Source organism: Oncorhynchus clarkii, chromosome 21 (genome assembly GCF_045791955.1).
Source record: "Oncorhynchus clarkii lewisi isolate Uvic-CL-2024 chromosome 21, UVic_Ocla_1.0, whole genome shotgun sequence".
Taxonomy (NCBI): Eukaryota; Metazoa; Chordata; class Actinopteri; order Salmoniformes; family Salmonidae; genus Oncorhynchus; species Oncorhynchus clarkii.
The window spans coordinates 31,210,232-31,232,538 of record NC_092167.1 but is presented as its reverse complement, the minus strand read 5'-3'; the positions used below and the strand labels follow the sequence as shown (position 1 = coordinate 31,232,538).

Sequence of the window (22,307 nt, the reverse complement as noted above, 5' to 3'; positions counted from 1 at the left end):
TTATTTAAAGTCAGAGATGTCTTGTCCTACAGCGTGCACGGACCTAAGCAATATGACCCTGTGAGGAGTCAGCTAAATTAGGCTGCCCAGCCAGAGTTTACAGCAGAATGTATACACAGAATAATGTAGGTGGAGTCTCGTCGTGTTGGTCTTCTGACTGGAGAGTTGGAGGCGGGCCTGCTCTAGCCAGAGCAGGGGCCCCATTGGTGCACAGCAGAGTCCTCTGCTCTTGGCACCCGACCAGTAGGGGGGGGGGTGGAGTGTGAGTGTACAGTGCTCATGAGATGTTTGTGTGTCAAGGAAGCGTGGATATAGGGACTGGCAATGTCTGCTTTGGGCTCAGGTGTTTCCTGTCTTTGCAGGAGTGCATGCAAGGGTCAATGTCAGTGAGATAGTTTGGCACTCTAAGCTCGTTAGTGTTGCAGGATGTTCTTTGTAGTTTACAGGGGAGTATATTTGCGTGATGGCAGCTGTGTGTCCTTCGGATAATCATGTTATTGCACGTAGGCTCTAAACTTGACTGAGGACACTGGGCCCAGAGTTATCTGAGGACATCCGGTTTAACCAGAGCATTGGCCTGCTAGTAATGCTTGATATTAGATTATTTATATAACAAATCTCATAACAGGACGTCACATCGACATCATGGAGCAAAACAAACTGAAAACTGTCGTCCCTGGGTGGGCTCGAACCACCAACCTTTAGATTAACAGTCTAACGCGCTAACCAATTGCGCCACAGAGACTTGTGGTGTATTTAATCCTGACGCTAGATCGCTGGCCATTCGTGCTCTCATCCAACTGAACATGGAGTTTACGAAACAACAACACTTTGTTCCAATGGTTGTGTTAACGTGCATCGAAAGTGCAGCAACATTTTCAAGGAAGTAGCCCTGTAATTTTCTAATGTTTGTTAGCTTTTTGAATGGCCTTAAAAGGGCAAAGATGTAGCGCAATGTTTGTCAGCGCAACATTATATTAAAAGGCATCTGGCAGGAGTAAATTCAGCCACAATCACAAATATATTATGATAAATATATATTTTAAACAACTGCATTTTCACAAATGTAATATATAATCAATCGCCAAGCCCATTCAAAAATAATTAGGGGACTGACTCCGGAAGAATGATGAAGTGGCTAGTCACTTTCATGGCGTATAGGCATACATTTACACACAAACACACTGGACCAACATTGTCCTTCTCGCGAGATAAATATAAATGCTAAGGTTTTTCATGCCACATTGACATCATTTACGTTGTCATGCTAGCAGGATTAATTCATGACTGACATTTTTTTGGGGTAAGGGTTTATAAAACATTACTTCAGATTGAGATGTAATTCTACTTCCGGCCCTTCTTTGGACACTGTGTTAACAACCCTCCAGGCAAGCTTCAATGCCATACAACTCTCCTTCCGTGGCCTCCAATTTCTCTTAAATACAAGTAAAACTAAATGCATGCTCTTCAACCGATCGCTACCTGCACGTACCCGCCTGTCCAACATCACTACTCTGGACGGCTCTGACTTAGAATACGTGGACAACTACAAATACTTAGGTGTCTGGTTAGACTGTAAACTCTCCTTCCAGACCCATATCAAACATCTCCAATCCAAAGTTAAATCTAGAATTGGCTTCCTATTTCGCAACAAAGCATCCTTCACTCATGCTGCCAAACATACCCTTGTAAAACTGACCATCCTACCAATCCTCGACTTTGGCGATGTCATTTACAAAATAGCCTCCAATACCCTACTCAACAAATTGGATGCAGTCTATCACAGTGCAATCCGTTTTGTCACCAAAGCCCCATATACTACCCACCATTGCGACCTGTACGCTCTCGTTGGCTGGCCCTCGCTTCATACTCGTCGCCAAACCCACTGGCTCCATGTCATCTACAAGACCCTGCTAGGTAAAGTCCCCCCTTATCTCAGCTCGCTGGTCACCATAGCATCTCCCACCTGTAGCACACGCTCCAGCAGGTATATCTCTCTAGTCACCCCCAAAACCAATTCTTTCTTTGGCCGCCTCTCTTTCCAGTTCTCTGCTGCCAATGACTGGAACGAACTACAAAAATCTCTGAAACTGGAAACACTTATCTCCCTCACTAGCTTTAAGCACCAACTGTCAGAGCAGCTCACAGATTACTGCACCTGTACATAGCCCACCTATAATTTAGCCCTATCAACTACCTCTTTCCCAACTGTATTTAATTTATTTATTTATTTTGCTCCTTTGCACCCCATTATTTTTATTTCTACTTTGCACATTCTTCCATTGCAAAACTACCATTCCAGTGTTTTACTTGCTATATTGTATTTACCTTGCCACCAAGGCCTTTTTTGCCTTTACCTCCCTTCTCACCTCATTTGCTCACATTGTATATAGACTTGTTTATACGTTATTATTGACTGTATGTTTGTTTTACTCCATGTGTAACTCTGTGTTGTTGTATCTGTCGAACTGCTTTGCTTTATCTTGGCCAGGTCGCAATTGTAAATGAGAACTTGTTCTCAACTTGCCTACCTGGTTAAATAAAGGTAAAATAAATAAATAAATAAATAATGTTGCCCATGCAGTATATGATGCACTTCTGGTGAATAATTACACAGTCAATGGTGGGATTTGTACTTGTGAGCTCAGGAAGGGTTATCAGATCCACCCTCACTTCTCTTTTCCTGTCATCTCATCCTGTTCTACTGAATGTGGGGGAGGAGTGGACTTTGATGAAGTAAAAAAGGACTCATTCACTCAGATACGTAAATATATAAAGTTAAAATATGTGATGTGCCACATACAGTATAATTGAAACCTGGAAATGCGATATATAAATCCAATCCATTATTATCTATTATTGATTAGGTAGGACTTTGCATTGCAGTGTATTATTGTGTAATTATTCATGTAAACACACTGTAACAAGTATTAGAGTGTAACAATGAGTAATTACAACACTTGCTTCATTGTACTACATGAATAATTATACAGTAATAAGATCATTGTAATAATGTGTGCAGCCATTGATTGTCAGAAATGTTTTATTTTTTATTTTATTTACCCTTTATAACATGTGTATTTGTGTGTTTCAGTTGTGGGTGTTCCTCTGATCATCAACAAGTGAGTGGGGGACTCCGTGGAGCTGCTGGCAGGCTTAGAGAGGGGACATTTCAAATCATTTATTTATTTATTTTTATTTCACCTTTATTTAACCAGGTAGGCTAGTTGAGAACAAGTTCTCATTTACAACTGCGACCTGGCCAATATAAAGCAAAGCAGTGTGACACGGACAACAAGACAGAGTTACACATGGAATAAACAATAAACAAGCCAATAACACAATAAACAAGTCAATGACACAGTAGAAAAAAAGAAAGTCTATATACAGTGTGTGCAAATGGCATGAGGAGGTAGGCACTAAATAGGCCATAGTAGCGAAGAATTACAATTTAGCAGATTAACACTGGAGTGATAAATGAGCAGATGATGATGTGCAAGTAAAGATACTGATGTGCAAAAGAGCAGAAAAGTACATTAAAACAGTATGGGGATGAGGTAGGTAGATTGGGTGGGCTATTTACAGATGGACTATGTACAGCTACAGCGATCGGTTAGCTGCTCAGATAGCTGATGTTTAAAGTTGGTGAGGGAAATAAGTCTCCAGCTTCAGCAATCTTCGCAATTCGTTCCAGTCACTGGCAGCAGAGAACTGGAAGGAAAGGCGGCCAAAGGAGGTGTTGGCTTTGGAGATGATCAGTGAGACATACCTGCTGGAACGTGTGCTATGGGTGGGTGTTGTCATTGTGACCAGTTGTTACGCACGCCTCTGTGAAGAGGGAATACGCAACACCCTGCTACAACTCAACTCCCTGTGAAGTGAAAGAGGTATGGGACTGTAGGTGCGAGTAAGGATGACAAAGGCAGAGAGAGTGGTACCGTTTACAAGGAATTTATTCCGTCACACGGTAATATGGGGAAAAGGGGCTGGACGGAACGAAAGCAAAGAAAGTAAATCTAAAATCCCCCTCTCCTGCCTACCCACTACTTACCTAATTTAGCACCACCTGGTGCCCTAACCAAAATACAGGGGGTGGTCCGCCCAGGTCTTACCTAGTGTGCCTAGACAGTGGTATATGTATGCTCGCGGGCCTCTTGCCTAAGTACTCCCTAGGTGCCTTCCCCTTCTCCCTGGGAACAAATGAAACACAATAATACACAATAATACAAACTTCACAACAAAACCTGAGAAAAAAACTAACTCAGGACATTAAAGAAGCTCTGACAAAGTAACAAACACAGAACATACCAAAGCTGCTCCCAACAACAACTAACATAGTACATGCCAACTCTGTTAGCAACAACCAACATGATATAACCCTCTTATAGATGACCTGGAGCCAGTGGGTCTGGCGACGAGTATGTAGCGAGGGCCAGACGACTAGAGCATACAGGTCGCAGTGGTGGGTGGTGTAAGGTGATTTGGTAACAAAACGGATTGCACTGTGATAGACTGCATCCAGTTTGCTAAGTAGAGTATTGAAAGCTATTTTGTAGATGACATCGCCGAAGTCGAGGATCGAAAGGATAGTCAGTTTTACTAGAGTAAGTTTGGCGGCGTGAGGCAGATGTTTAATATGAGTCTGGAAAGAGAGTTTACGGTCTAGCCAGACACCTAGGTATTGATAGTTGTCCACATATTCTAGGTCAGAACCGTCCAGGATGGTGATGCTAGTCGGGCGGGCGGGTGCGGGCAGTGTACAGTTGAAAAGCATGCATTTGGTTTTACTAGCGTTTAAGAGCAGTTGGAAGCCACGGAAGGAGTGTTGTATGGCATTGAAACTCGTTTGGAGGTTAGTTAGCACAGTGTCCAAGGAAGGGCAGTGCCCATTGGTCCATTGGAGTTGAAGTATATGGGAAAGGAGAATTCAACTCAGAAGTTGTATATTCACCTGGATCCCAGTTTGAGGGGAGACTAAAGATGAACACCAAAAACTACAGTTTAACAGTCAGAGACTGCAAGACTCAGAGGATTTTCTACTTACAGGTGAAGAGGACAAAGGTCAGATTGGCAGTAAGACCATCACTCTGAAGGTCCACGGTAGGCTGTTAATAACATTTTTGCATCCTATTTTGATATAATTCTTATTTATATCCATAACCATGGCTGATGATCTTTAAATTATAACACAGGTTTTGTGGTTTCATACTGACATTACTCACCAAGCGTTATTACATTTCCATCACATTTTCATGTCGTCTTTCTCCTGGTGGTATGGCTACGGTAGGGTTCATTTAGAAGACTGATTGAGTCTCTATCTCTCCCCTGGTTGGTCAGAGCCTATAACTACGGTGGCGATCCAGACAGACATCAAGCTTTTGGCCAACCACTCCTGTACGGTACGGCTGGTGTGCAACGTGTCCTGCTACCCCAACCTTACCTACACCTGGGAAAGAGACAATGAGATGTACGGGGATGGCCAGCAGATACACTTCTCTCTCTCACCAGCAGAGAGAGACATCAGTGTAAAGTGTAACGCCTCCAACCTAGTCATTTGGAAAACTGCCTTTGAGACAGGAAAGTGTAGTAATGACACACCACCCCAGGTACCTAGATATCATAATAATCCCTTCTATACACTTTTCAGTGTGCTTATACGCTGATGTTGTCAAATATAATATGTAGTGCATGTGATTACGTTGGATGTATATGATATAGAGCAATATAGTCTTTATCATGTTGAATAGTCTATTCATGTGTGTTGTACTATATTTGACAGGACTGGTGTGGTATACCATCTACATCGGAATATCAGTAGGAGGCGCTGTAGTGCTGATCCTCACTGTAGAAGGGGCAGTGTGCTACTGCAGGGGCCGAAGTAACACAGGTATGTACAGCTTAGGGGCCTCCATTATACTTAAAGTAACAATTTGGGTGGTTCTAGAAGTATTCTAGAAGTATTCTTCAGCCGATATGATTTTGGGGGGGATTTGCTAGAAGTGAGAATAAGATTGAGACCCCTAATTAATTCCTGGGTACGTTTGTTGATGTCCTGAATGAAATGTTGTTCTCATAAAACACAACAGATCTTACAGACAACACAATATATGCTGATGTTATCATCAACACAAGAAGTAGAGATGTAAGTTTGAATTGTCATTATTATGTATCTGAATGTGTTAAAGCTGTATGTACTGTATTGTAATGGGCTGTATTTTGATTCCAGACCAGATCAAACAGTCATGTAAACCCAATACCCATCTATGAAACTGTCAATGATCTGGTTATCCCAAGATTGAACAAGGTAAGATATAAATGGTCATAATGGTAAAATGTATGTGGTTGAATGGAAGACTATGTAGTCTACTTTGAGAATAGTCACTACCTTTCTTGATGCTGAAACAGTTTCTTCTTGATTATCTGTCACATGTAGCCGCAGACTCTGTGTATGACACGATTACATTTGGAAGCCCAAAAAACTCACCCTGGGGCGACTATTAGAGATGTTTGGAACTCACACATGAAAAGGTTAAACATCTCTAATAGTTGCCCCAGCGTGAGTTTTTTTATGCACGTGCTGTTAGAACGTTCTCTCCATTCCAGAATGTGATTGTTACGCAACTGCCCTCAAACCAAGGCATGCAGCCTGTTTTTATTTATAGGCTGTTTTCAGCTTGTCAATTTCAAATGATTTTCTAACACGTGTTTTATTTTCTAAGAACAGTTCGTATTCGAGGGGTGCTCCGTCTCCTCGTTCATTCACATAAAAGTAGTCATTTTTACTTTTGAGGACCTAGTTGTTTTTGGACATTTCTGACTCGGACAAAATTCCCAAAGCACTTCCCAATTGTGTGTGCAGTTCAAGTCTGCAGACATTTGCGCATCTCCCGTCCTGCACACACATATTTCACATTTCCTGTCTGTTACCTGCATCGCAGTCATTGTTGTTTTCGTTACAAATAATAACTTAGGAAATGTATGCGTTAAAGTAAGTAAGTGCCTTATTACATTATAATAGTTTCTGTATGTCGTGTTATGTCGTTTCTACTGTAGCATAATATATTTGTGTATATTCCTTATAACCGTGGACACGCGAGGAAACATTACTCATTTCATAACCTTTATGGTGTTATATTCAATCATGCTTATGTTGCTAGCTGCATTCTTCTATTAGCTCTGTAAAACATTGCTAATTGCATCAGAGAAGTATTAGCTTGTGCTGTATTTTGAAGCTACCCTGACCTTATGACTTCCAAGTGGTGCAGCGGTCTAATGCAGAGCATCTTATTGCTAGAGGTGTCACTACAGATGTGACAGGTTAAAGGAAATATTCATAGCCTGTTATACATTAAAAAGTATTAGTAAGTTCATAGTATGTGAGGATCTTAAAACATCTAAGGTTAAAAAGATGCATTCAGTATTAGTTGATAGAGATTGATAACATTCATATAATTGTGTTAAAGTTCAAATCTGTCAAAGGGTACGAATTGTGAGAGTAATGTGTAAACGTTATATTGATTACTTTATTTTTGTGGTGCCTAAAAGTGTTCATCTGTGATCTACGAAATGCTCTTAATCTATGAGCCGGAGATCGATTGCTCTGGTCTCCACCCATATTCCTGGGGAAAATCACGGTCTTTTCTCATTACACTAAATGTTGAATTGAGAATACAACACCGTATCACTCTTGTGATTATTTCTCCCCTGTTTTCAGGTACTTTATTGATGATAAAAATAGTAATTTAAATGTTATAACTCGCTAACATGTCAAGAGTGTTTAAGGAGTGTCTTAGTAACGTCTTGAGGAAGTTAAGAGTTAAGTTTGAAGAGAGTAATATTAGCCCTGCTCGGTTGAAGTGAAGAATAGCATCGTACTGAGAGTAGCTGCCATTTTATGTTGATTGTGAATGAACATGTACGTTGTTAATAAGATATTTTGCTGTGTTAGTTGTATAATGGGTTTTCTGTTGTTTTGTAATGTGTTACTTTTGTGAAATGATTACACTAAACGTTGAATTGAGAATACAACACCGTATCACTCTCGTGATTATTTCTCCCCTGTTTTCAGGGGCGTAACACAGACACGCTGGTTCAAATCCAGGCTGTGTTTCTATCTAAGTACCTTATTATGTTAATTGATTTTGCATGTGAACTGTATGTCCAATTACACAAAATACCTTGTTCAGTGATCATCTCACTTGTTCGTTGGCAGTGAACTATGTGGCCATTGAGGGCAGTGTCGATCAGAACTAAGAACAGATATAGCCCCTGGTTCACTCCAGACCTGACTGCCCTCGACCAGCACAAAAACATCCTGTGGCGGACTGCACTAACATCGAACAGTCCCCGCGATATGCAACTGTTCAGGGAAGTCAGGAACCAATACACACAGTCAGTCAGGAAAGCTAAAGCCAACTTCTTCAGGCAGAAGTTTGCATCCTGTAGCTCCAACTCCAAAAAGTTCTGGGACACTGTGAAGTCCATGGAGAACAAGAGCACCTCCTCCCAGCTGCCCACTGCACTGAGGCTAGGTAACACGGTCACCACCGATAAATCCATGATTATCGAAAACTTCAACAAGCATTTCTCAACGGCTGGCCATGCCTTCCGCCTGGCTACTCCAACCTCGTCCAACAGCTCCCCCCCCCCCCCCGCAGCTACTCGCCCAAGCCTCTCCAGGTTCTCCTTTACCCAAATCCAGATAGCAGATGTTCTGAAAGAGCTGCAAAACCTGGACCCGTACAAATCAGCTGGGCTTGACAATCTGGACCCTCTATTCCTGAAACTATCCGCCGCCATTGTCGCAACCCCTATTACCAGCCTGTTCAACCTCTCTTTCATATCGTCTGAGATCCCCAAGGATTGGAAAGCTGCCGCAGTCATCCCCCTCTTCAAAGGGGGCGACACCCTGGACCCAAACTGTTACAGACCAATATCCATCCTGCCCTGCCTATCTAAGGTCTTCGAAAGCCAAGTCAACAAACAGATCACTGACCATCTTGAATCCCACCGTACCTTCTCCGCTGTGCAATCTGGTTTCCGAGCTGGTCACGGGTGTACCTCAGCCACGCTCAAGGTACTAAACGATATCATAACCGCCATCGATAAAAGACAGTACTGTGCAGCCGTCTTCATAGACCTTGCCAAGGCTTTCGACTCTGTCAATCACCGTATTCTTATTGGCAGACTCAGTAGCCTCGGTTTTTCGGATGACTGCCTTGCCTGGTTCACCAATTACTTTGCAGACAGAGTTCAGTGTGTCAAATCGGAGGGCATGCTGTCCGGTCCTCTGGCAGTCTCTATGGGGGTGCCACAGGGTTCAATTCTCGGGCCGACTCTTTTCTCTGTATATATCAATGATGTTTCTCATGCTGCGGGCGATTCCCTGATCCACCTCTACGCAGACGACACCATTCTATATACTTCCGGCCCGTCCTTGGACACTGTGCTATCTAACCTCCAAACGAGCTTCAATGCCATACAGCACTCCTTCCGTGGCCTCCAACTGCTCTTAAACGCTAGTAAAACCAAATGCATGCTTTTCAACCGTTCGCTGCCTGCACCCGCACGCCTGACCAGCATCACCACCCTGGATGGTTCCGACCTTGAATATGTGGACATCTATAAGTACCTAGGTGTCTGGCTAGACTCTAAACTCTCCTTCCAGACCCATATCAAACATCTCCAATCGAAAATCAAATCAAGAGTCGGCTTTCTATTCCGCAACAAAGCCTCCTTCACTCACGCCGCCAAACTTACCCTAGTAAAACTGACTATCCTACCGATCCTCGACTTCGGCGATGTCATCTACAAAATTGCTTCCAACACTCTACTCAGCAAACTGGATGCAGTTTATCACAGTGCCATCCGTTTTGTCACTAAAGCACCTTATACCACCCACCACTGCGACTTGTATGCTCTAGTCGGCTGGCCCTCGCTACATATTCGTCGCCAGACCCACTGGCTCCAGCTCATCTACAAGTCCATGCTAGGTAAAGCTCCGCCTTATCTCAGTTCACTGGTTACGATGGCAACACCCATCCGTAGCACGCGCTCCAGCAGGTGTATCTCACTGATCATCCCTAAAGCCAACACCTCATTTGGCCGCCTTTCGTTCCAGTTCTCTGCTGCCTGTGATTGGAACGAATTGCAAAAATCACTGAAGTTGGAGACTTTTATCTCCCTCACCAACTTCAAACATCTGCTATCTGAGCAGCTAACCGATCGCTGCAGCTGTACATAGTCTATTGGTAAATAGCCCACCCATTTTCACCTACCTCATCCCCATACTGTTTTTATTTATTTATTTTTCTGCTCTTTTGCACACCAATATCTCTACCTTTACATAACCATCTGATCATTTATCACTCCAGTGTTAATCTGCATAATTGTAATTATTTGCCTACCTTCTCATGCCTTTTGCACACAATGTATATATAGACTCCCCTTTTTTCTACTGTGTTATTGACTTGTTAATTGTTTACTCCATGTGTAACTCTGTGTTGTCTGTTCACACTGCTATGCCTTATCTTGGCCAGGTCGCAGTTGCAAATGAGAACTTGTTCTCAACTAGCCTACCTGGTTAAATAAAGGTGAAATAAAAATAAATTAAAAAAAAGATGGAGAAATATCTTCTTATACCACTTGGTCGTTTTTCGAGTACATTCCACAAAGCTGTTTATCATGTCCGCCTTATCCACTGCCCCCTTTTTGAGGTGATAGTCAAGCACACAGTCTGGTTTGATTATTATCTCTCCCGTCAGGTGGTCCACCTTCCCTGTGGCCGACATGGTTGCTGTATGGACAGTGGAGAGGATATGGACGTCTCGTTTGTCATGCCACTTTACTGCCAGCTGTTGACCGTTCTCTTTGAACTCCACCTCTCCTCTCTGCATCTTCCTGCATCCAAATGTTTCCTTCATCCCCTTCTTGTTTGACCTGACTGTGCCACAGGCCCCTGTGCTGTTGGAGAGCAGATGCTGGAAGAGTGTGGGACTCCTGTAACAATTGTCCACATACATAGTGTGTCCCTTGCTGAGATGAGGAGCCAGCATGGTCATCACCATGGACCCAGACACTCCAAGCCCCTCATACTCATCAATGCCATTGTGTTAGCGTGCTAAACGCTAATTCTCCTCAGCCTTTTCACTCCTGTTTTAGGATCCCCTTTAATCACTGTGTTGCTAATTAAGCAGGGCCTTTCAGTATGCTATTGCAGTATGCTAATATACTAACACAGCCAGGTTATGCAGGGTAGCTCCAAATGCTATTGTCAGGCTGGTAAGAACATTTCTTATTTCGTATAACGGGTCATTTAGGATGGCAGTAGCATTGTAGACGAAATGCAGGCATCGCAGCTGTCTTGGGAAAAGAGGGTGGCAAAGAAGGGAGTTACAAACAGGATCTGTGCTCCAGTATTCTCTTAGGGAGTTCTTCTTTACTATCCCCATGAGAAGGACTGTCACCAGTAGGGTATACATTTCACTAATTGTGGTTGTCCCCCCCACTCCTGGCTCTCTCTTGTCCTGTAGCTCCATGGCATAGCGATTGGTCTCTACTATGTATACCCACCAGCTCCTCTGTCAGAAACAACTTGAAGAACTCTGCCTCAGATGGAAATGGCAAGGGGCGTTACACTCCAGACTGGGACTCATCAAAGCAAACAGCAGGGCCAGGAGGGGTGAAATGGCTGGCAGCCTTCCAGCTACCACAGAACTCCTGTACTTTATCCACTGTCGGTCTGCCTCCACCACCACCAGCATATTCAAAGGTACTTGGGACTTTGTCAGTGGACAAGATGTCCTCAGATTCAGGGTTCTCAATGGCTGGGGGGCAGCGCCTCACTGTCACTGTCAGAATCTGTTTGCTGACTTTTATACTCAGACTCAATGTCAGAACACAAAATCTCCAGAATTTCCGCATTTGTGAGTTGTTTCCTTTTGAAAGACATTGCTAATGTTACAGCTTAGCTCACTAGCTACATACATACCCCAATCAGAGACTATGTCCTCAGGCACCCCGTAGTGCCGGAAGACGTGAGTGAACAGGGCCTCCGCAGTCTGTAGGGCTGTAGGGAGACCGGGCAAAGGGAGGAGACGGCAGGAAAACCGATCCACAATGACCAGGATCGTGGTGTTTCCCTGTGAGGGAGGAAGATCCTTGAGGATGTCCACCGAAAGGTGCGACCACAGCCTTTGTGGATTGGGGACGGGTTCTAACTTCCCTCTGGGCAGGTGCCTGGGAGCATTGCACTGGGCGCACACCGAGCAGGAAGAAACATAAACTCTCACGTCCTTGGCCAAGGTGGGCCACCAGTATTTCTCACAAAGGCAACGCACCGTCCGGCCGATTATACCGGTGCCACCAGGCAAGAGGCCGTGTGGGCCCAATAGATTAAACGGTTGCAGACAGCAGACGGAACGTACAGATGCCCAGCTGGACACTGGGGAGGAGTGGGCTTTGTGCGTAACTTGTGTAGAGGAGTCAGGCGCAGGACAGCAGATATGAGTAAGTAAACGTAATTTACTCAAAAATAGGCAAATACAATACAAATAAGCAAGCCCATATAACGGACCAAATAACATACAAACAATCACTCACAAAAAAACATGGGGGAACAGAGGGTTAAATAATGAACAAGTGATTGGGGAAGTGAAACCAGGTGTGTAAAACGAAGACAAAAACAAATGGAAAATAAAAAGTCAATCGGCGATGGCTAGAAGGCCGGTGACGTTGACCACCGAACGCCGCCCGAACAAGGAGAGGGACCGACTTCGGCGGAATTCGTGACACCTGTGTACATAAGTGGACATTATAAAAGGTCATATTTATTCATGATAAAACAATAGGCAGTTTGGATTGCATATTTATGTTTTTTTTCTAAAAACAAACAGAATAGCCCGCAAATTTGTTGTGTTTTTTCAACATGGCCCCTGATTGAGTTTGATACCCCTGATGTAAAGCAACACTTTCTCACAAAATCTCTATGCACCATACTGCTGTCAGTCTTCTGTAAACCACATTCAAAGCTTTTTGAACCCATAGAGAAGTGGTCCATGTCTGTACTAATATGATGACATAGATAGAGGGAGGAATAAGAGGGCAGACCAAGTTGACTGAGGGGTTATGTTGTTGCTATGTGACCAGTGACCATATTAGTTTCTATATTGTGATCCACAAGAATGTGAAGTAGTTACAGGCCTGTAACAGGCCGGGTGACAGCAAATCCAAGATGTTTACCTTAGTAATCCCAATAATAGTTAAGTGTGTAACTGATTTCCCCTGTAACCTTTCTCTCCCCATGTTGGTTTCTTCACACATGTTGTACATGTGTCCCACACTCTACGCTCTACAACAAGCCACTTAGACATATTTAGAGGTAAATAGTTGATAAAAATTGATTCATGATTTCCACGTGTTTGTGTATGAAGACTAATTACCAGATTTAATACGCCTTTGAGGGGAAAAGGAATAAGATATTCATGGAAATGTGTAGTGATCTGGGTGTAGCTGGTGCAGAGGAGTCAGGCACAGAACAGAAGAGAGTAACACAATTCACTTTACTCAAATATTCCAATAACATGTCGTGCTAACTGAGCCCACAATAATGGACCGAACATACATAAAACAATCGAGCCCGAAAACCATGGGGAAAAAAGAGGGTTAACTAATTGAATGTAATTGGGGAATTGAAACCAGGTGTGTAAAACAAAGACAAAACAAATGGAAAATGAAAACTGGATCAGCGATGGCTAGAAGGCCGGTGACGTCGACTGCCGAATGCCGCCCGAACAAGGAGAGGGACCGACTTCGGCGGAAGTCGTGACAGGCAGTTTCATGCTTTACTTTTGTTTTTGGTGTTTTATCTCTTATTGACAAAACAGCGCAAAAGCTTAGAAAATGGCACTAAAAGGAAATTGGAGCACATATGGTCTGCAGATAGAATGTGGCCACACTACATTGATGTTGCATCTCTGTGAGAACCTGGGCTTGTATAGCCGATGCCCTGCAGACCTGGTTAGTGTGGTGGTGTGCACTTAACCAGGTCATCACTCAGGAACTAATGATTGATTCTAACTCAGTGGTTGGATGTGTTGTATTATCAAGTTGTGATTATTGTAAATGGTTGAGGGTTCCTTCGCTACAGTTATAGTAAACTGTATTAAGAGATTAATGACGGGTGTTTTAGTGTTTTTGGTCTCTGTACTCTCTCTGTGTGCAGAACATGGGAAGTCAGTGGCCTTTTAAAGCTGCAGTCATCTCTTCAAACAACCACAAAAATGACACCCTTCCACTTGTTGTGGTATATAAGTCTGAGGGATGGGGCTAAGGATATTCATTCATCTACATTATTTACAATAATTGTCATAAAATAATCATATATTTTTGGTTATGATGGGATAAGACTTGCATTTCTATGATTCATTTAAAAGTGAAGAAATCAATGTAGAAATCTCAGATTGCACCTGTAAAATAAAGTACAGGGTGGATTTAGTAATCAGAAACATGAATATGGCATGTTGTTTATTTCAAGTTTATATTGGTGCAATGTGACTTTCTGTGTTGTAGTGCTTAGTACACACATCTACTCTGGACACTGAAGACGATGGTGGTAGATATTTGTACACTTGATCAAGCCTTGATCTCATAATGCTTGTGTTTTGATCGTCTCAAAATAACATGTGTTAAGCAACTGAATCATGCTGGTTTTATTTTTTGCAGGACAGGCAAGGCTGTTCTGACCAAACACCCCAAATCCTCCCAGATATTCAGTGGAGAATCTGTCACTCTCAGATGTAACATACAGACTGGAAAAGTCACAGACTGAAAATACACATGGAGCAAGGATGATGTGGACTCAATCAGTAGGAAGCATGAATATGAGATCAGTGAGATTAAGACTTCAGACAATGGTGAAGCATTCTGAGTGGAGTGATGCAGTCAGACATACAGTGACATCATGCATTATTACATCATGTATTATTACATTTTAGCGCATTTTAGCGCATTTCAACTGAAGTTGAAATTGGGTTTCTATTTCAGGAACAAATCTTGCTCTTCAATGTTAGTCAGAAAATATCTTGTTCAAAATACTTTTTTAATCAATGCTGGATTATGGTGATATTGTCTATATGCAGGCCTCTGGCCACTGTGTATCATGGTGCTTTAAGATTAATTACAAATGCTCGACCACTTATCCATCACTGTGATTTGTATGCCATGGTGCAATGGACCTCTCTCTCCACTAGGAGGCTAAAGCATTGGTACACTTTAGTGTACACAGCATTGATGGGACAACTCCCTTTGTTCTTTACTGACCAGATCAGTCACTCAATATTGTCTTCATTCAAAGTCGCTGCTGTCCTTGTCTGTTCCTAAGGCCAAAACTGAGATGGGAAAAAATATTTTTCCCATAATGCCCCTTCTTGGAACATGCTTCAGAAGATTTTAAAGTTAGGGGAGTTAGTGTCCTTGTCTGTTTTAAAGACTCTGATCGACAACACTGTTTGTGACAACTGCAGTTGTTTCTAATCTTTAGTTGTTTCTTCAACTTGTGACGTTTTGTCTTGTGTGTGTATTCTGTTTTTATCTGTAATGTTTAATGGACACGCTGCTATTTCCCTGTTTTGCCTTCTTGACAGGTCGCCCTTAAATAAAGGTAATTAAAAATAAATAAAAAATTCATCATCTTTTCACCTCCATGCCCATAACAACTTGACATTGGGCCCCATTTTAAGAAGGCTGCCTACCATTGCTGTTCAGATTCCTCCATTCTTTAAATCTCATTTCATGTAATAATTGAAGGTGACCAAATACTTATTTTCCACCATAATTTGTAAATAAATTCATAAAAAATCCTACAATGTGATTTTCTGGATTTGTTTTCTCATATTGTCTGTCATAGTCTGTCATTATGGACCCCTTCGCGCGCCAATCCCTTAAGCAGGATCGATTTGACAACACCCAGTGAAATAGCAGCGCGCCAAATTCAGAAACAGAAATACTCATAATAAGAATTCACAAAACATAGAAGTGTTATACATCAGTTTAAAGATTCATTTCTTGTTAATCCAGCTGCAGTGTTAGATTTCAAAAAGGCTTTACGGCGAAAGCAGGCCATGCGGTAATCTGAGGACAGCGGTTCCAACTCGCCCAACATGCCTACAAAGTATCTAATAAGTTACCTGTAAACTTAGTCCAAACATTTCAAACAACGTTCCTAATCCAAATGTATGTATCCTAAAACATAAATAATCTATCAAATTTAAGATGGGAAATACTGTGCTCAATACCAGACGAAAACAAAGTGAAGCACGTTCCAGGTTGCGCGCACCAAAACATTAGAGTGCACCTGGAGTGACACATGGAAATAACAGGGCTACTTCTTCATTTCTCAAAGGAAAAACATCAACTCATTTCTAAAGACTGTTGACATCTAGTGGAAGCCATAGGAACTGCAAGCATATTTCTATTAAAAAGGGATTGCCATAGAAACCTAATGGAAAACAGATTGAGCTCAAAAATGGTTTTCCCTGGATGGATTGTGCTCGGGGTTTTGCCTGTCAAATCAATTCTATTATACTCACAGACATTGTTCAAACAATCAGTTTTAGAAATTTCAGAGTGTTTTCTATCCAAATCTACAAAAAAAATATGCATATCCTAGCTTTTGGGCCAGAGTAGCAGGCAGTTTACTTTTGGGCACGCTTTTCATCTGGACGTGAAAATACTGCCCCCTAGCCCAAAGAGGTTTTAACACGGGACAAGACAAACACACGTCTGACAGCTACACTATCTTGGAATAAGCCATCTCCATGTCTCTCTCCCAGGTGTAGGTAAGGTTGGGGTAGCAGGACACGTTGCACACCAGCCGTACCGTACAGGAGTGGTTGGCCAATAGCTTGATGTCTGTCTGGATAGCCACTGTGGATATAGGCTCTGGCCAACCAGGAGAGAGTTAGAGACTTGTAATGAGTCTTCTAAATGAACACTACCATAGCCATACCACCAGGAGAAAGACGACTTGAAAATGTGATGGATATTTAACAACGCTTGGTGAGTAAGGTCAGTATGAAACCAAAAAATCTGTATTATAGTTTAAAGATCATCAGCCATGGTTATGGATATAAATAAGAATGATATTAAAATAGGATGCAAAAATGGTGATAACAGCCTGCCGTGGACCTTCAGAGTGATGGTCTTACTCCCAATCTGACCTTTGTCCCCTTCACCTGTAAGTAGAAAATCCCCAGAGTCTTGCAGTGTCAGCTCTCTGACTGTTAACTTGTTATGGCTGCAATCCCGATATTGGGATAAGTGTCATCAACAACCGCTGAATAGCATAGCGCTACATACAACAAATATTACTATAAATATTTATATTAATGAAATCACAAGTGCAATATAGGAAAACACAGCTTAGCCTTTTGTTAATACACCTGTCGTGTCAGATTTTGAAATTATGCTTTACTGCGAAAGCAATCCAAGCGTTTGTGTAAGTTTATCGATCGCATGATAAAGCATTAAGTACATTTACCATCAGGTAGCTCGGTCACGAAAATCAGAAAAGCAATCAAATTAATCGTTTACCTTGGATGATCTTCGGATGTTTTCACTCACGAGACTCCCATTTACACAACAAATGTTCCTTTTGTTCCATAAAGATTATTTTTAGATCCAAAATACCTCATTTTGTTTGTCGCGTTATGTTCAGAAATCCACAGGAAAGAGCGGTCACGACAACGTAGACAAATTCCAAATATTTTCCATAATGTCCACAGAAACATGTCAAATGTTTTTTATAATCAATCCTCAGGTTGTTTTTCAAATATATAATCGAAAATATATCAACCGCAAATGTCTTTCACAGTAAGAGAGGGAAAAGCAATACCTATCCAAACTCTGTTGCGCGAGCAAAACTCATGTGACCACTTGACGCAATGTTATCGTTCTGGCTCATTTTTCAAAATAAAAGCCTGAAACTGTCTGAAGACTGTTGACACCTTGGGGAAGCGATAGGAAAATGAATCTGGTTGATATCCTTTTAAATGGAGCAAAGGGAGGCTATGGAACATGGAGTCTTCAAAATAGAGGCCACTTCCTGTTTTGATTTTCCTCAGGGTTTCGCCTGCAATATCGGTTCTGTTGTACACACAGACAATATTTTGACAGTTTTGGAAACTTGAGTGTTTTCTATCCAATACTAATACTAATATGCATATATTAGCAACTGAGACTGAGGAGCTGGCCATTTACAATGGGCACCTTTTCATCCAAGCTACTCAATAATGCCCCTGCAGCCATTAAAAGTTAAACTGAAGTTTTTGGTGTTCATCTTTAGTCTCCCCACAAACTGGGATCCAGGTGAATATACAACTTTTTAAGTTGACTTCTGAAATATCCTTTCCTCTATACTTCCACTCCAATGATTTGAAATGTCCCGTCTCTAAGCCCGCCAGCAGCTCCACAGCTCCTCTAAGCCCGCCAGAGTCCCCCACTCTCTTGTTGATGAACAGAGGAATGTGAAACACACATATTCTGACATCAATTGTTGCAAGCGATATTACAATGATCTGATTACTGTGTAATTGTTCATATAAGTACGATTTAGCAAGTATCTGAGTGTGTGGGTCCTATTTTACGTCATTAAAGTCCACTCCTCCCTCACACAGGATGAAATGACAGGAAAAGATAAGTGGGGGTGGATCTGATAACCCCTCCTCAGCACACAAGTACAAATACCACTGTGTTTACTGTGTAATGTGAGCGGACCAAGTAATTGGGCGTCACTCTAAAGCGGAAAGGTGGAATAAACAAGTCAGGAGTAGGTTTTCTTGATTGAACACAGTTCTCTATTGAGGGCATTTGGTCAACACAAACACTCCAACATAATCAATGAAAATCTCCCAAGGAAAAAACGTACATCTTCTTCTCCAAATCAAACAGGAACAATATACGATTATCTTTAAACTACAACAAAAGTCACTGTTGTGCGTGGCAGTGCAGAGGAACGTCAGCTGATGAATTCAGATGGAGCCCTTGGAAAGATGATACCCCCCCAAAAAAAATGTGGATTTAAAGACGACGCTGTTTCAACAAAAAACGGATTGCAACTTGCAAAACAGATAATTACAGACAATTTCCAACTGTGTTCAACATTTGAAGCTGCACAAAGAAAGGTAAGTCGTGACTAAAATAGTCGACAACTATATAATTTATAACTTTGCTTGTGTAGCATGTAGGCTAACGTAACGTTAAATCAATGAGCCTCCACACAGTCAGTCAGTGCGGGAACGTGATCATTGCACCCAGGATTGAGCTACAACTAGTTAAGCAGTTGGTAGCAGGACGTGCTACCTGTCCCAGACCTGCTGTTTTTAACTCTCTAGAGACAGCAGGAGTTGTAGCGATACTCTGAATGATCGGCTATGAAAAGCCAACTGACATTTACTCCTGAGGTGCATATTAAAAATATGAAATGGTATTACATTTGGTGAAGAGCACATTATGACTTGTTTAGGACTCAAAAATCAAAGTTTAGGACTTGAGACTTGACTTGATACTTCTCGGGTCTTGACTTGAGACTTGACTCGGACTTGCCTGTCTTGACTTGGGACTTGAGTGCTAAGACTTGAGACTTAGTTGTGACTTCTGAAACAATGACTTGGTCCCACCTCTGCATAACACCACAGCCAGTGTTGCCAATATGAGACCAATGCTCTATAGGTGTCACGCCTGCTCTCGCTTCCCCTCCCTGGAACTCGAATGTGCCAGGCTCCCCAGCATTACGCACTCCCGCCACCATCATTACTCAACCTGCCTTTCCCCCATCACGTGCATCAGCAATTATTGGACTCAGCTGGACTCAATCATCTCCGTCATTACCTCCCCTGTATCTGTCTGGTTCCCCGCTCTATTCCCTGCTGCAGCATTGATTGTCATGTCCTTGTTTTTCCGTGTGCTGACGCTGTGCCTGTCTTGTTTCTTGTTCTTTGTTAAATGTCGAACTCCCCGTACCTGCTTCTCGACTCCAGCGTCAGTTGTTACAGAATGCTGCAGCCACCACACGATGGAAGCATCGGGGAGTGCTGGCTTTCCAGTTGGTGGCGACGTCGAGTCCAGGGGCTGCCACCAATGGAACCGGGGATGCCTAAGCCTTGTGTATATTTTTGTTTTCAAGAGGACCACAATGGCGATACATTTTGAAACTTGTCTGTGTCATCCTCGTTGATGGTTGTATTGCGGTTTTATTGTGTTTAAAATGTTCAAATAAATAAAAATAGTTACACAACTTACCATACTGGAAGTTAGAGAATAGGATAAGTAGTATTCCCTGTTTTGAGAAGCAGGAGAAGGGACCACCAGACATCTCTTTAAGGTGTTGTATGACAGTTTCCTCTTGCTGTATGTCATTATCTATCACTGTCACTGGTAGCAGTTGACTATCCAAAACACACAGAAAATAAATTGTAGAGAAGCAATAGAGCAGAGACTTCCTTTTGATGAGGGCTGCTGTTCTATAAAATAATTCCTGTATGTTAGTTGAAAAATAAGTCACTTTCTATAGTTGCTCTCTGAAAATACCCCTTCACTCAGCTTGAGAGTTAGACGATGAGACGTGGGTGTGTTTGGGGTCTGTCACTGTGTTGATCAGTCTGATGGTGGTGGTTTTGGAGCATGTGTTTCCTAGCTGCTGCTGGTTGTGTGGATAATGGTCATGGTGTTTCACAGATACAGGTAGCTTTGTTACTTTATGAGCTGACCACTCAAAGTTGCAGAGAAAGATAGAGGGAGATAGAGGGCTCGGGGAAAGAGAGAGAGAGAGTGAGACAGAGACAGAGCGAGAAAGAGAGAAAGTCATAGAGAAATAGAAAGAGAGAGAGAACAAAAGAGAGGGGTTAGAGAGAACGAGAGAGAGAGCAAAAATATCATAACAGTGTGTGTGTGTGTGTTTTCCTCTAGCCTTCATATACCTGCAGACGTGTTTGCATGACTTCTACTTCATGCTCATAAGTTAGTGGGGCTGAGGGACATGAAATAACCTGTCAACTTTTTCGGAAGGTAGTAGGTCCCAGGTTACTGACAAAGGCCCCCCTTCTATGTTTCAGGTAACATCTTGTGGTGATGTCACTTCCTGTGACTTGTGGTCTCTGTGGCGACCTGTCTTATTTTATCAGGAGCAGTGACAATGACCTGGCTGCCGGCTGTCTGTCTGACCACATAGACATTAACACATAGACACAGAAACCCTCTAACTGGAACAGTGACCTTCCAGACCATGCAGGGACACTGGAAATAGCAGTAAGAGTCACACACCACTAATGTCATTAATCGTCATGATCTGTCTGTAGGATGAGGAGGCAATATAGGATAACTGGTTGCCATTCATACGTAGGTTACTAGATCCTCAGAACTCCTGCAGAGTAAATGACATCATAAAACTGAGAAGAACTGTTATTTTCAAGCACACTTTTCCCAAAAAGTCATTCTGAAAAATCTCAATGAGTCTTAGGCTGATGGGGTACGGCATTTAAACTTTGCTCATGGGGCATTTGTGTTATCAAATTCAAATGAAAGTTTATTTGTCACGTGCGCTGAATACAACAGGTGTAAACCTTACAGTGAAATGCTTACTTACAGGCTCTAACCAATAGTGCAAAAAAGGTATTAGGTGACCAATAGGTAGGTACAGGAATAAAACAACAGTAAAAAGACAGGCTATATACATTAGCAAGGCTATAAAAGTAGCGAGGCTACATACAGACACCGATTAGTCAGGCTGATTGAAGTAGCATGTACATGTAGATATGGTTAAAGTGACTATGCATATATGACGAACAGAGAGTAGCAGTAGCAGTAGCGTAAAAGAGGTGGGTGGTGGGTTGGACACAATGCAGATAGCCCGGTTAGCCAATGTGCAGGAGCACTGGTTGGTCGGCCCAATTGAGGTAGTATGTACATGAATGTATAGTTAAAGTGACCATGCATATATGATGAACACAGAGCAGCAGCAGCAGCGTTAAAAGAGGGCTTGGGGGGGCACACAATGCAAATAGTCCGGGTAGCCATTTGATGGCCTGTTCAGGAGTCTTTTTGTTTGGAGGTAACAACTGTTGAGAAGCCTTTTTGTCCTAGACTTGGCACTCCGGTTCATATGCAAAACACATACAGAATCTATTAACATAATAAGGCACTTACTTTGATATAAACACAGCCTGGATTTGAACCAGCGTGTCTGTAGTGACACCTCTAGCACTGAGATGCTTGGCGTTAGACAGCTGCACCACTTGAGAGTCATAAGGCCAGTG

At 42.3% G+C, this 22,307-nt stretch overlaps 1 non-coding gene and 1 pseudogene across 1 annotated transcript; one reads left to right on the top strand and one right to left on the bottom strand.

The window, feature by feature from the left end:
* Positions 1-671: 671 nt before the first annotated feature.
* On the bottom strand, positions 672-745 carry trnan-guu (transfer RNA asparagine (anticodon GUU)). Its single transcript has one exon. It is a non-coding gene; the product is annotated as a tRNA-Asn (tRNA).
* Positions 746-2,943: 2,198 nt separating this feature from the next.
* Positions 2,944-6,501, top strand: LOC139379187 (SLAM family member 8-like; annotated as a pseudogene).
* The last annotated feature ends 15,806 nt before the right edge of the window (positions 6,502-22,307 follow it).